Genomic DNA, 13,947 nt, shown 5'->3' on the forward strand with positions numbered 1-13,947 from the left:
ACACACACACACAGAATTGATTTAAAAAAAAAGAAAAAGAAAAATGGTAAATGGTTCAATAGATAGCTCTCTTTCACTGTTCTGGAAGGATCCATGCACAGTTGGTTACCATTGCCCTTTGAGATGGGAGAAGAAAAAAAATGGTGTAAGCTTCATGAAGACACAGATGTTTGTTCATTTGCAGTGCCCAGAATGGTGTTTAGAATAAAGAAGTCTCTTAGTAAATATTGGTTGAATAACAGAATGAATACATAATAACAGCTTTATTTGATTTAATGACCTATAGGAATTACAGATACAAAGTTGCACTTAGGAAGAAATTCAGAGCTGGAACTACCATGGTAGTTTGGGAATAATTTACAGGTGGTGATCACCAAACCTTGTTAAATGTGAAGAAATCAGCAACATGGCCCTAGAAGTCAGGAAGATGGGAACAATTAAACCACAAGGGGGCAGTAGACTGTAGTCTGGACCCAGGGATTGACTGCAGAAATCTAATTTTAATTTTTTTGTTTGCTGGTAGAGTAATCTTGAGTAACCAAGTTGGCCTCTCTGAGCTCATTTTGCCTATCTGTAAAATTGGGGATTTGGGATTAAATAATCTTCAAGACCCCTTCAAAGCTTAAAAGGAGAAACAACATGCTTAACAGCAGAGACCCTGAACTAAGAAGCAGAAGGATGTGTCTAAATTTCTTTACTAACCTTTTGGTTTTAACCTTGGACAAATCTTGTATGCTCTCTGAACCTCAAGTTTCTACTATTGCAGAGTTGCAAGCATCAATTTAGGCAACGTGTATGAGGAGACTTAAAAAGAACAAACGTCAAGCAGAAGGAAAGAAGAATTGATGATCCCTTATCCCTGATGTAATTCAGTTACATTTGGACACCACTTCTAGCTCTGAGTTTCTTAGTGGCTAAATGAAACCTAGGAATACTTTGGCTTTTATAATTAGCAACAGAACCTTCAGGAAAGCACACACACTTGTTTATAGAGGAGTTTCTGTGTGTGGCGGGTATGTAGCTGGTCATGCCAGTCATTACATCATTGTGCAGGGAACACAGGCAACCTTGGGCAGTGTCTTCAACTGTGAATTGATAATTGTTGGGAACCAAAAAACCCACAAAGATGGAGTAAAGCTTTTTATTTATTGTTTGTCAGGTTTGGTGTTCTGAGACTTGGAAGATGCGAGTGATTTCAAAAAGGAACAATAGTAAACTAGCCTGGGCTTCAAGACATAGAAAAAAGAATGAAATAAAAACTGAACTCCATAGCCCCCCTTCCCTCCCCTTAGTTTTCAATAACTCTTGATGTTACCTTTGAACACAGAACAGACTCTCCTATTTAGCACACAATTTTTATTTTTATTTGATACCGGGGATTAAACTCAGAGGCACTCAACCACTGAGCCACATCTGCCGCCTTATTTTGTATTTTATTTAGAGACAGGATCTCACTGAGTTGCTAAGCGCCTCGCCACTGCTGAGGCTGGCTTTGAACTCGCAATCCTCCTGTCTCAGCCTCCCGAGCTTCTGGGATTACAGGACAATTTATATTTTTAAACAAACAAACAAGATTCTTCTACACTGTTTTAGATTGTGAGAATTTCATTTGTCGTGTGAAAACAGAAACAATTTACCTAAGGAATAAAGATTGTATATAACTTGAACGCTTTAGACACAGTGTGAGTTGTCTCCATTTTTGTCCATGAAAAAATTTAACAGGGCTCTTGCCTTCCACTCCACACTGTACTTCATACATTTTTTTTTAAATGCAGAAAAAAATATTATGATTATGTTTCGAGCATTAAGAAAAGATGTCACAGCAGGTTCTTACTAGACTCTTGAGTTAGGACTTCGTTATCCTTGCAAGGAAAAAAAGCAAAATGTGAAGAAAAGATAAAATCAGGAGGAAAATGAAATGACCCAAAAGTCAACTTCAACTTTATAAACTTCTGTACACACGTACTAGTTATATACACTGCATTACAAGTGAGCAAAACAGGGAGGCTTCATTATCTCATAGTTCTTGTGGGTCTGGAGTTCAGGCCCAGCAGTCTGGTTCCCTGCTCAGGGTCTCACCAAGGTGTGATGAAGGCCTTGGCGGGGGCTGGGGTCTCACCTGAGGTTGGACACAGGGAGAATCTACTTCCCAATCCACGTGGTCATTGGCAGCTTTCAGGTCCTCCTGGCCTGTCCAACTGGGGGCCTCAGTTTCCTGCTGGCTGTATCTAGAGGCTGCCCTAAGTTTCCTCCTACCTGGGCTTCCCAATATGGCTGCTGGCTTCCTTCAAGCCCTCAAGGGAGAGAAATTTTGAGGAAGACAGGCATCGCAGTTTGATTTCATATAAGGTGCTTCCCTTTACCATTGAAGCTTTTTATTGGTTAGAAGCAAGTCACAAGTGCCACCTGCCGGAGAGCAGAGTGGGGCCCAGGGGCATGAAACCAGAGACCATGGGGGCCACCTGGGAGTACCCTAGAGTCTGTCCTTCACCATCCACAAATGTGAGTCACAATCCATTTCAGATAAAAGATGTGCAAATGGTTTTTCAATCGACAATCAAATCTGCAGAGGCAGCAATCAATTAATAACCAGTCCTGGCCTCTGGCTTCTCTCTCTTTTTCTTTCATCCACCCCTCGGAGCCTTCTGCCGACATCACTTTGGGCTCTTCTTCCCTCCCTACCTGCACTCAGTTTCTGGAAATTGCTTCCTCTCATTTTTCTGAAGTTTAAATTCTTGTTCTCACCGACAGAGTTCAAACAGCAGCACCTCTCTCCCTCCTTCTCCAAGCTCCTTATGGGCTGCTTCTAAAACAGGCTCTCTGCCTTCTACCTTCTCTTGTTCTGTTTACCTCCGTGGCCCCTCTTCAGTCTTCGTGCTTTGAAGAGTTTTCCACTTCAGACTCTGGAGATTCCCTCTTTTCTTCAAATCATTCCCCGTAGGCACCATTGATTTTGAAAAACCTGCGGATGTTCCTCTCTTTCCAAAGACTTCGAGCTTGGCTTTCTTTTTCTTTTTCGGTGCCGGGGATGGAATCCCGGGCCTCATGCATGTTAGGCAAGGGATCTATCACTGAGCTACACTCCCAGACTTCAGTGCAGTTTAAAGAAACTTCCTGTAATTTGCTCAGTTAGCTCTCAGTTAAGGTCCAGAACTTTCTTTTGGATAACTGGCACCTACCCAGGCTGAATGACCACATTCACCATTTCAATTGCTCATTATTTCCAGTAAGTGGGGCCTTGTTTTCATGACTTCCCTGTCTAGGTTAGGGAGTGTTTTCCATAAATAATTATAGAAGCTCCACATGGGTTCCAGGCTCGTGGCCCAGCCTGGGTTTGTATGCCAGGGCCAGCTCCATGTGTGTGACCTATACCACTGTACTATGGTTTGAATATGGATTATGTCCCCAGAGACCCCAAGTGTTAAAGGTTTGACCCCTGGCAGCACTACTGGAAGGTGGTAGAACCTACTGGTACATCCTTAGGTCACTGGGGACCTTAAAGGGGATTCTGGGTCCCCAATCTCCCAGTCTTTCTTGGCTTTCTGGCTTAAGATATGAGTTCTTGCTCCAAAATAAACTCATGCAATTGCCAACCAGTGCCCTCATCAGAGGTCAAACCAATGGGGCAGCCCAATTTTGGATTTGAATCTCCAAACTGTGATATAAATAAATCTTTTCTCTTCATAAGTTAATTGCCTCAGGTATTTTGTTGTAGTAATACAAAGCTGACGAATACAAGTCACAAAGAGTCCCTTGCTCAGAGCACCCCATACTAGCTTTAATGCTCTATTGCCACTGTCTTGATATTTTTATTTGAACTTGTGCTTTGTACGTAAAGTCTGATGGGACAATACAATATATATGTGAGCAGGGGATATATGGAGAGCATGCACATCTGCTGTCCCTTATCCCCTCTCTCATGTGGCACATGCAATGCCCTGTGTGCATAAAATTCCAGTGGACCTATGTGATGCACAGGGGTTTGGTAAATACTAGCAAGCGTTTTACATGCATGGATTAGTCAGCAGGGGTGCGGGTGCATGGCAGACCTTGCTTCCATCTGCATGAGAACTGGCCTCTATGCAGAAGGACAGCAATGGTGTTCTGAGTGCACAAATGACCAGGCAACCTTGCTGCTTCTCTTCTTACTCATGGAACTTCCCCATTTATCAACAACTTACCCTGAAAATGATGACAAACCTCCTTTTCCACCCTCTCAGTCCTTTTTACTCACCCATAAACTGAAGGCAGGAAGTGAAATGAAAACTGGGAGCTGGCTGTGGGCAGCGTTGTCATTGTTCTGGCGAGGACAGAGCACGTGGGCATGTCCCTGCCAGAGGACGCAGGTCATGCATTCTCAATTATTTCCTCAGTTAAAAGCTCTCATATTTTCATTTGAAGCTGGCAGTGCCCAATACAAAGGTGGACAATAGAATTCACACAAATATTTATTTATTTACTTAGAACAGCCCCACAGATCGAATTTTGAGAATTCCTGCTATGACACAGTGAGAGACAGAGCATGGAAGAAAGGTGAATGGTTTCTATTTTCATACCTGTTTGCCTGTATTTTTCTCCATCCCCCTGCCCTTTCCTTTCAGTGGGCCTGGTGAGTGGTGTCACTGTGCCTGCTGGGGGTCCCGACGGAGACAGAGGTAGGAGTAGAATTCCCTGCATTCAAAAAGGCATTGATGACATCTGTTGGGTTTTTGCACCAACGAAAATCTAGATGAAGACTCTGGAATATTCCTTACGAAAGCTCATCGCCCTCCCTCTATTCCTTAAAGCAGAGGTACAGGCAGCCGAGGTACTGATTTTCTCAGCCTTCAGCTTGTGGGCAGGGCCAAAGCTGGTGAAGAGCCCTGGGCTGGGCTCCGCTGGGCCCCAGCAGTCTCAGCCACATATATGGAGGGCAAGGTTGGGAAACATTACCTCGGGTCCCATTGTGGTCGAGATCAAAAGACATTTTTACAAAACCTGTAATCTAAGAAGCTAATGAGGAGAAGCTGCCTCCTCTAGAATGGAGATGATCTGGCCTCAAGACCCTGCTAATCTTGTCAGGTAGGGTCAGAGCCTGCTGGGTGGGGAAGACATGAAGCCAACAATTCTGACGATAGAGTCGATCCCCATCATTCAGGGTAGTTCTGTAAAGTCACGGGAAGACTGAGTAGGTAAATTCCGCATCATTGTCCTCAGGGGAAATACAGGGCTAGCGGCCCACAAACCTCTGATCATAATATTTTCATCAACTGGTTGACACAGAAGTTTGTTCTATGCGCGTTTCTATTTAAAGACAACTCCGAATGCATACAGAGTTGATTCATTGACATCAAACTCCCTGCCAATAACTCTAGAACATTCCTGAGGCAAGCTCGTCTACCATGTGAGACCCAAGACAGACTCCTTGACTTTAGGAACTCCAGACAGCACTCAGCACCATGCTGGGGGGGGCGGGGAGGGGGGCATTTTATTTATTTATTTATTTGTTTCTTAAAATTAAAAAAAAAATTTTTTTTGCAGCTGTAGATGGACAGCATGCCTTTATTTTATTTGTTTCTTTTTTATGTGGTGCTGAGGATCGAACCCAGTGTCTCACTCATGCTAGACGAGCACTCTACCTACAGCCCCGAGGGGGGCCATTTTAAAGCACAAAATCACCAACAAAAAACATGAAAATGTGAAAAATGAGGCACCCAGTAGACGGTGAGGTTGATGCGAGAGCGCCAGGGAGATGGTAGGCATCCCCTGGCTGAGCTGGCCACGCTGGGCATGGGTTGACTCATTTTCCCTGCTCCGAGCCTCCCCACGTCTATGAATGACTGAATGCACCATGAGAACTGATTTGGGGGTTATAAATGAATTTGAGCAAGCAGCTGAATTTGAAAATAGGGGATCCATGAATAAAGAGGACTAACTGTGTTAAGGGGAAAAAAAAAACGAAAATGATAAAGGACGTGAAGGGAGCAGGAGGCAGGACGCCCGATTCCATGTAATCCTTGAAGGGTTATATGAGAGAAGAAAAAAACTTCTCCCTTACCCTCTTGGGCAAAATTAGGCCAAAGCCTGAGTGCATGTTTCATAGAAAAGAAAAGTGTATATACAACAATGTAAAAGACTATTCCAGAGTTCATTTCTATTGCTGATCTCATATTTGAATAAATATGGCAGGAAAATTTTCCAGGTCCGTGGCTTGAGTTAGATAACATGCCTTAATTGAGAGGCTCACCTGCTAAGGTCCCAGGATTTGCTGGTTAGGATTTTGTAGGGATGCTAAATTCTCGCTGGAAATGTGGATTGGAAAATAGGTTGAGGGTTTAGCCACCTATTTTTAGGGTTTTGAAAGGGGGGTTGCAAACTGGTTCTGAGGAAGGGGATTCCTGCTCTTTACCAGCTGTGTGTTGAGTGCATTCTTTAGAACTGCACAGAAATTCTTCAGGAAGAACTGGCACCTGCACCTGGCTCACCTTTCAGGTCGCCGCTCACCTCGCACCTTGCAGTTCTCACACTTGCGTCACCTGGGCCATCAAGGGGGCAGTTCTCTGGGCCACCCCCAGAAGCCACGGTGTTCTTGATAACAGAGCAGAAGTAGGAGCCCTCTGCCTGGCACTGTCCCTGCAGTTCTCTTCCCTCCCCTGTCCAGGACAGAGGGGCTTTGCTGTATTTTCCTGTATTTCTCACAGTCTTGACCCTCCCTAGTTTGGACTTTTCTGCATTTGCATCTTACTGTTTTGAAATAAGAAAAGACCTAATTATAGCAAAAGGATGCATTCAGATGAAAACCAGAAACTTGAGGATTTAGAAACTCTCTGTTCTTTATCCTTTTCATGGTTCACAATGTGGGAGTCCACACAGAACCTTCGCCATTTCTTACTGCTTAATTAAGAAACATTTCAGAATTTTCTCCCTATTAGTTTCAAGCAGATTAGGAGGAAAAAAATATTTTAACAGATGCTGAAGAGTCTTTCCAACAATTTGAAGATTAGGAAAATGCCTTTTTATACAGCTCCCAAGTGTTCCCTGGCTGCTTCTGCCAGAGTTGAAAAGAATTTAGTGGCTGACTATTTAATGGAAAGCCAAGATGCTCTGACAAAGCACTCCTGGGCAACTATTACTCTGACTCCAAAGAGTTATTGCAAATTGAATTTTATTCCTGTCTTTTATGATCTATATCAGATAGTAGGAGTAACAGCATGACTGAAATATTCTTGTCTTAACACTGCTGTTAATAAAAGCACCCATTCATTAATACATGTGGACTGGCAGGGAAAATGAAGCAGAGTGTTCCAGTTGAAATGCCAGATATTGTATTGTCAACTTTGTAGGCAAAAGGCAAGGTAAATACAATCCCAGAGTTTGGGGACAGGGTAATTACTGTCTCCATCTGGTAGCGCTTTCTTTGTCTGAACTCACACCTCTTTTGTGTTTTAAGTGCTTATGGGGCATCTAGCTAGGCAACCTAATAAAGGATTACTTTTTAAATGTTACCTTGAAAGCTTTTCAAGACTGCCTTTGACTAATGACACAATATCACATCTGGCATGATTGCCATCGCTGTAAAGCAAAATCTTTTAATAGTATTTATTAAGCACTTTTTCTGAAGACGCATAATCACCAACGTGAGTCGGTGTTAATAGAGACTCATTAGTCAGCTCGGTCTTCAATATTTGTGGGAAAGACCGGCTCAGCAAGAAACACATAATGAATGTAAAGCAAACACAAAACACAACATCCCTGCAGTCTGACTCTTGCCCTGAGGGATGGGAAACAGCGCATGTCATGGTCTAGCTGCTTGGTGATTTCTGAACACTGTCTCTAAAATATCTGGCACCGAATATCATGAGCTAAACAAGTACGAGGAACACAGCAGCTACAAGGAGCCTTACGGGGAGCAATGGTATTTACTTTAATGACCGTGGTTTAGGTAATTGCCATATTCCATACTGGGTTAATAAAGGCTCAGGGCCAAGTGGAGAGAGAACCACAGGCAGCGGTGTGGGCTGAGATGGTGGAGGAAATGTCAAGCTCCATCTCTGAAACATCAGAACTCTCCCAGCCCTCGGCTCCTTCCCCAGCCCCACAGGCCTGGAGCAGGGCTGGGCAGGAAGAAGAATTTCCATCAGGGCAATTCTGCAGTAAGGAGGTGTTTTCTGGCAGCATCTGGATAATGGCGTGCTGTACACAGGGTGGTAAATGGGGATGTGGTTCTAAAGTGCTAATCCAGTCAGGAGGCCCAGGAAGTCCAACAGTCAGCGCAAAGCCTCTGTGGCTTGTCTTCTTGTCTTAGATCATCAGGAACTTGGGATGGGGCACGCGCTCTTCTGGTCAGTATTTTGCCTTGCTTGTTTCTTTGGGGTCTAGGGAGTGGGGTTAAAACCAGGTTCCCACTGGAACAATTATTCTAAACCATGTATAATATCTCTATGTGGGTGTGTAAGTCTTGGTATATATCCTCCTAAAGCTATGCAGTCTCCCAGGCCCCAGGACATAGGCAGAAGACACAATTTTTAACATCCTGGCCGTGTTAAAGCATACATGGAAATGGCATGACCTTTGACTATTTGTCTGCCAACCATGGAGCCCACACTAGACCTGTATTTCCAAAGGCAGGCTCTTCCTTCACTGTGCTACCACACAACAGAGTGCTTTGCCTCCGGCTCTGACAACTCTGCCATTTTTCTACCTGCTAATTTCTAGCTCTGTGGGACCTTGGGTGAGTCATTTGACTTAACCGAGGATCACTTCGGTTTCCTCATCGATTTAGAACAACATTAATAGCTACTATTTTTTTTTTTTTAGAATGTCCCGTTTTTAGAATAAGATGAGTTAATATATGGGAAGGGCTTTGCCCAGTCCCCAGGTTAGTTATTGTTGGTGTCGCTTTTGTTCCAATCTTTAGTAGGTATCATATTTTCTCCTTGAGGAGAGAGGGTGTCTTGATCAATTATGTAACTTTTCAAACATAAAGTCCCACTGCAGGGCTGTAAGCGCTAAATGCATGAATTGAATTGCAGTCTCTGGCTAGACTCATGGGTCTTGTATAAGATTCCAAATTCTAGTAGAAACTTTCATCACTCTTCTGTAGACAATGTGAATGTACACATTTGTGCCCAACTGATACTTAAAGAATATGTTTAGGAATCGGTAATCTTGCAAAAGGAAGCCTGAAGCATCCTATGAAAGGCTGGATGAGTGAGTCAAAGGGTAACTTCCTTTCGGACACTGGCCATCAATCTAAGAAGTTTTTGTTTTTATGTGTTGGGTAGGTGGCACTTTTGAAATGATACTTTGTTCTCTTTGGAACACATCATCCTAGATGACAAGTGGAGCATCATAAGGGGGTTATGACTGCAGTATAGGCATTGAATGGAAAGCATCACTAGTAGCTTATGAGAAATAATAACTGTGCGATGGCATATGCCTGTAATCTCAGTGGCTCTGGAGGCTGAGGCAGGAGGATTACAAGTTCAAAGCTAGCCTCGGCAACTTAGCGAGGCCCTAACAGCTCAGCAAGACCCTGTCTCTAAATAAAATATTTAAAAAGGGCTGGAGATATGGATCAGTGGTTAAGTACTCCTGGGTTCAATTCCCACCTACTCCCCAACCCCCCCAAAAGGAAAAAAAGAATGGATGAGTAGAATCTGTGAATGACTTTCTATAAGTTGGAGTGGATTCATCATTAACTGGATGATAACCTCATGCCCGTTACTTTCTTGAGTTTTAGTTTGCTCTTTTGAGTGGGAGAGAAAGGGGTGGGGTTACATTTAGTACATAGAAAACGATTGATACCAACGGATGTGAATGTCCCAGGCCCTGTGTGCTAGGGCAGGGCAGAGGGGACATCTGGTGTAGCTGGCCAACTCAGTAACAGTGGCACATGTGTGACTCAAAAAAAAAAAAAAACACAAAGAAATTGCTTATAGTTGTTCTGGGACTGCTAAGATTGGCAAATGGAGAAAATGAGCCTCAAATTACATCTCTCGACAGCAGTAAATGGAGCAAAAATACAACTTCTGGAACAGCACCAATTGTCAGTGGTTTTCCACTGGCGTATCCAGCAAAATGGTTTGAACACCAGTAAGGGTCAATCACCTGGGGTTGCGTTGCAAGTGTGTGATCTGTTTTGAGATGAAAGTAGGCTGGTGTTTAGGACTGGGCATTTTGAGTTGAGAGTAGAGAGGGTACTGGGTGATGTCATGATTGTTTTTGGGTCCTTGATTCTAATTTTGATTCCAGATGTTTTTCAAGACAAGCAGGCAGATTTAAATAGGGAAGTGCAGAAGGAATAGAGCATTACCTAGTACTTCTTCCAGCTGGGTGGGTGTCTTGAAAAATTCTAAGGTGTCACATCCATTTGAGTGTAAATTGATTTGTGAATAGCCATTATTATACCTAAGGTAACCATATCATTTATCATTCAAACCAGGGGACACTGTAGAGAATGAAAGGGATGCTGTTGATGGAAGTTATATGGGACAGCCAACATAACGGGGACTGTCTCAGACAATTTGGGACATGAGGACTTGTGATTTATACCTGATGAGTGGAGAAGAGTATTCATTCAGTGTACCACAGATCCCATGATTTGGTTTTATGTTTTTCATCAAGTACCATTATTTTTTATTACCTGTGGGGAGTCTTCCCTTTGAGAGAGAATTTCAGGATGGTGTCCAGCAATGGTCAGATAAATAGAGGTCATTTATCTTGGGTTTTAATGGCACTAGATTTCATTCATTTCCCTTTCTTCTTTTTGCCTCCTCTTGGTCCATCCCATGTCACTCCCTCCCTGATCCTAAGACACCAGGAGGGGGAGCATCAGGCCTGCTCCCGAGGCTGGAGGGTTTCAGGTATGGCAAACCATCTTTTCCTCAGAAAGCCATGTTGCTGGCCCATTCCTCCTGGTTTTATGCTCTCTCTCCAGGAATATACTACTCGATGTGCACTCTTCCCTCAAATAAACAAAGGCCATTATGTTCAGAAACAAACACATGTATGGAACCCAGGCATGTTTGGTGATATAAAAATAGCCTGTACATGCTGATTCAAATTCATTGGTTCAAACAAAAACCAGTAAAATTACTCGTGTGTCACTAACAAGTTTTTCATCATACTCTTGGCTTACTATAAATTGGACAAACTCATTTCTCACATTCAAGAACTCAGTATATAATTCACAACCTATGATTCGGAACTGGAGCTGAACAGGAAGACGGCTGGAATGTCATTCTACCAGATTTACCTTGGAGGACTGGTTCCTGGGTTCCTGTGGCTGAACTGATGGTTTGGTTCCACAAACTGATAAGAGGTTAATAGGAACCAGAATGATTTATATTCCTGAGGATTTGGGTGGGCCAGGGATAAGGGATAAAAAAAAGAAGGGAGAGGATAAACCAAGGCAAGGGGAGATGTTGGCCTGTGCAGCTTCTCAGATTTGTGCAGAAAGGACAGTGGCTCCTGCCTACTCTGTGAAATTATGAAAGTGAATGAAATTAGAAAGCTGCCCCAGGGTGGAATGCTCTATGCAAATGCAGGCATGTTATGTCAAGAAAGAAATCAACAGAATTTTGTGGACAGACCTTTCCCCAACTTGAAGGACACGATTCAATCTTGGAAGGAAGGCGGTGACCCTGCCTTTTAAGCAGGACAGGTGGAGATCGACAAGGGAAGGAGCTTTAACTCCAGGTAGAGGAAGGGCCCCAAGATCTCCACAGTTTTATTTTAACCAAGGAAACCATCACCAGGACATAGACTGGGCGTGGTCTTCGGTGTCACCAGTACTTCTGATGCTTTCCCAATTTAGTCAACAAAGAAGCCACACTGTTTGAATTGACTCAATGTTGAATTATTTTGAGTTTCATTTGGGGTCAACTTGACCTTCATAATAGATAAATAAACCACAGACAGGGCTAGTGTGTGGGAAGAGTCATGGGGGACGGGCTAAGCACCAGGGCTACTTGCTTTCCGTGAATGTGATGTCTGGGCCAAATTGTCAACAAGGGGAAGGCAGAGTTGACATGTGTCCCTGTCCTAGCCATCACACTTTGGTTCATGGCAGCTAAAAGTTCAAGATTATGCAAGAACCCAGAATTGGTAGTTTAGCTGAGGTATACTGTCATTTAGCTGCTTTCTGTCTTAATTTTTTTTTAATCTCTCTCTAAAAAAAATTAAGACAGAAAGCAGCTAAATGACAGTATATCTCAGAAATAAAAATTAAATGTATGTCCTCTGAACAAACAAAAATCTATGGATTCCTGTTCTCATTCTTGTTGCTATTTTGTATACTCACTGCCAATTCTCAGAGCAGTTTCCGATAATTCAATTGAATTTGTAATTAAAAAGCTAAAATTGTTCTCATATACCTTCATTTTTCTGTCTAGTTCCTACAGATCTGGGCTCACAGCACGGTCTCCTTTCTTTGACTGGACAAGTTAATTAATCTTACTATATCACATTTTATTTATTATAAAACAAGTGTTATTATTCTTATCTCCTAGAGCTTCATAAAAATGAAGTACATAATGATCTTGGCAGAGTTCCTAATTAAAACATATTTAAAAGTGTCAGTCAGTACTACCAGCAGGGTTGCGGGCAGGGCTGTTTCCTCTTAGGCCTTGGGCCTTACCAGGGGCTAAGGGGTTCAGCCCTTAAGCTTAACATGGCTGCCTGTTGAGCTCATTCATCTCACACCAGGGGCAACTCACTGACTGGTCTCCAGACCCACTGAAGTACAGAAGACCATTCCTGGGCTGAGACCTTTGCGTCAGCCTGGAAATCCCTATCCCCAGGTCTGCTCATGGCTGTCTCCTATCATTAGGTCAGAGTTAAAAGGCCATCCCTTGAGGAGACCCTCCTGCACCACTTCTTGATTTATGCCCTCATGGCACTGCCCCGTTTCTAGTCACCTGTTCACGGGTTACCTCTGGGCTGTCTCTTCTGCTACTGCCAACTAGGATAAGTCGTGAGGGAGCAGAGGTCTTGGTGTCTTGCCTTTGCAGCCAGAAATGTGCCTGGTGTCTGGCTTAGGATAATGGTTCATGTCTGTTTAAAGAACATAGTTGCCCAAATCAGCTTTTTTAATTTCAAAAATCCTCGGGTGCTTGTTTTCACTGGAGAGAGGACATTAGTCAAGGTAAATATCCTGCATTCTTGACTTTTTTGTAAATAGAACTCTTTGTCTCCAAACTTGAACACTCAGAGGATAACATTTCCCTTTTCTTACTCTGCTTTCTGCTTCGAGGTGTGCAGAGCATGAGCCCCTGAGGTAGACTACAAAGGCAGGCATCTAATTTCTCCTGGCTTCACTGTGTCCCATTTACGAGCAGACAAAATATATTCCACCATTTTCTCCCAGCAGGTAAATGTGTTGTGTAATGGAGATGGACTGGCACCACATTAATTGTGAATTCTGTTCAAATACACTTGAACTTGTGGCTATGTCTTTAGCTCTCCAGATATAAAACAATACTCCACCACTAATCACCCCTATTTTATAAATTGGTATTTTTATAATCACTGTCATTTGGATACACTTATTTGTGTATATATTTTAACTATTACCCCAATCCATGTATCCAAAGAGGAAATTAAAAAATATTGTCGTTCTCTGATAAAAAGGATATGTGGCTTATTTTTTTCAAATCCATTGGGATATGTTTCCTTGCCAATAAGTTAGTTTACTTTCAAATCACATTTGCTATATTCTGATTTAAAAAATTATATATATATATATATATATATATATATATATATATATTAGTTGTTGGACACAATACCTTTATTATTTATTTTTATGTGGTGTTGAGGATCAAACCCAGTGCCTCACACGTGCTAGGTGAGTACTGTACTGCTGAGCCACAACCCCAGCCCCCATATTCTGATTTTGTAAGTGGAATTATCCTAAAGTTCCTTCATTGTCTTGTAAAAAATCACTTTTTTTAGGTAAAAATGAAG

This window comes from Marmota marmota, unplaced genomic scaffold (genome assembly GCF_001458135.2).
Source record: "Marmota marmota marmota unplaced genomic scaffold, marMar, whole genome shotgun sequence".
Taxonomy (NCBI): Eukaryota; Metazoa; Chordata; class Mammalia; order Rodentia; family Sciuridae; genus Marmota; species Marmota marmota.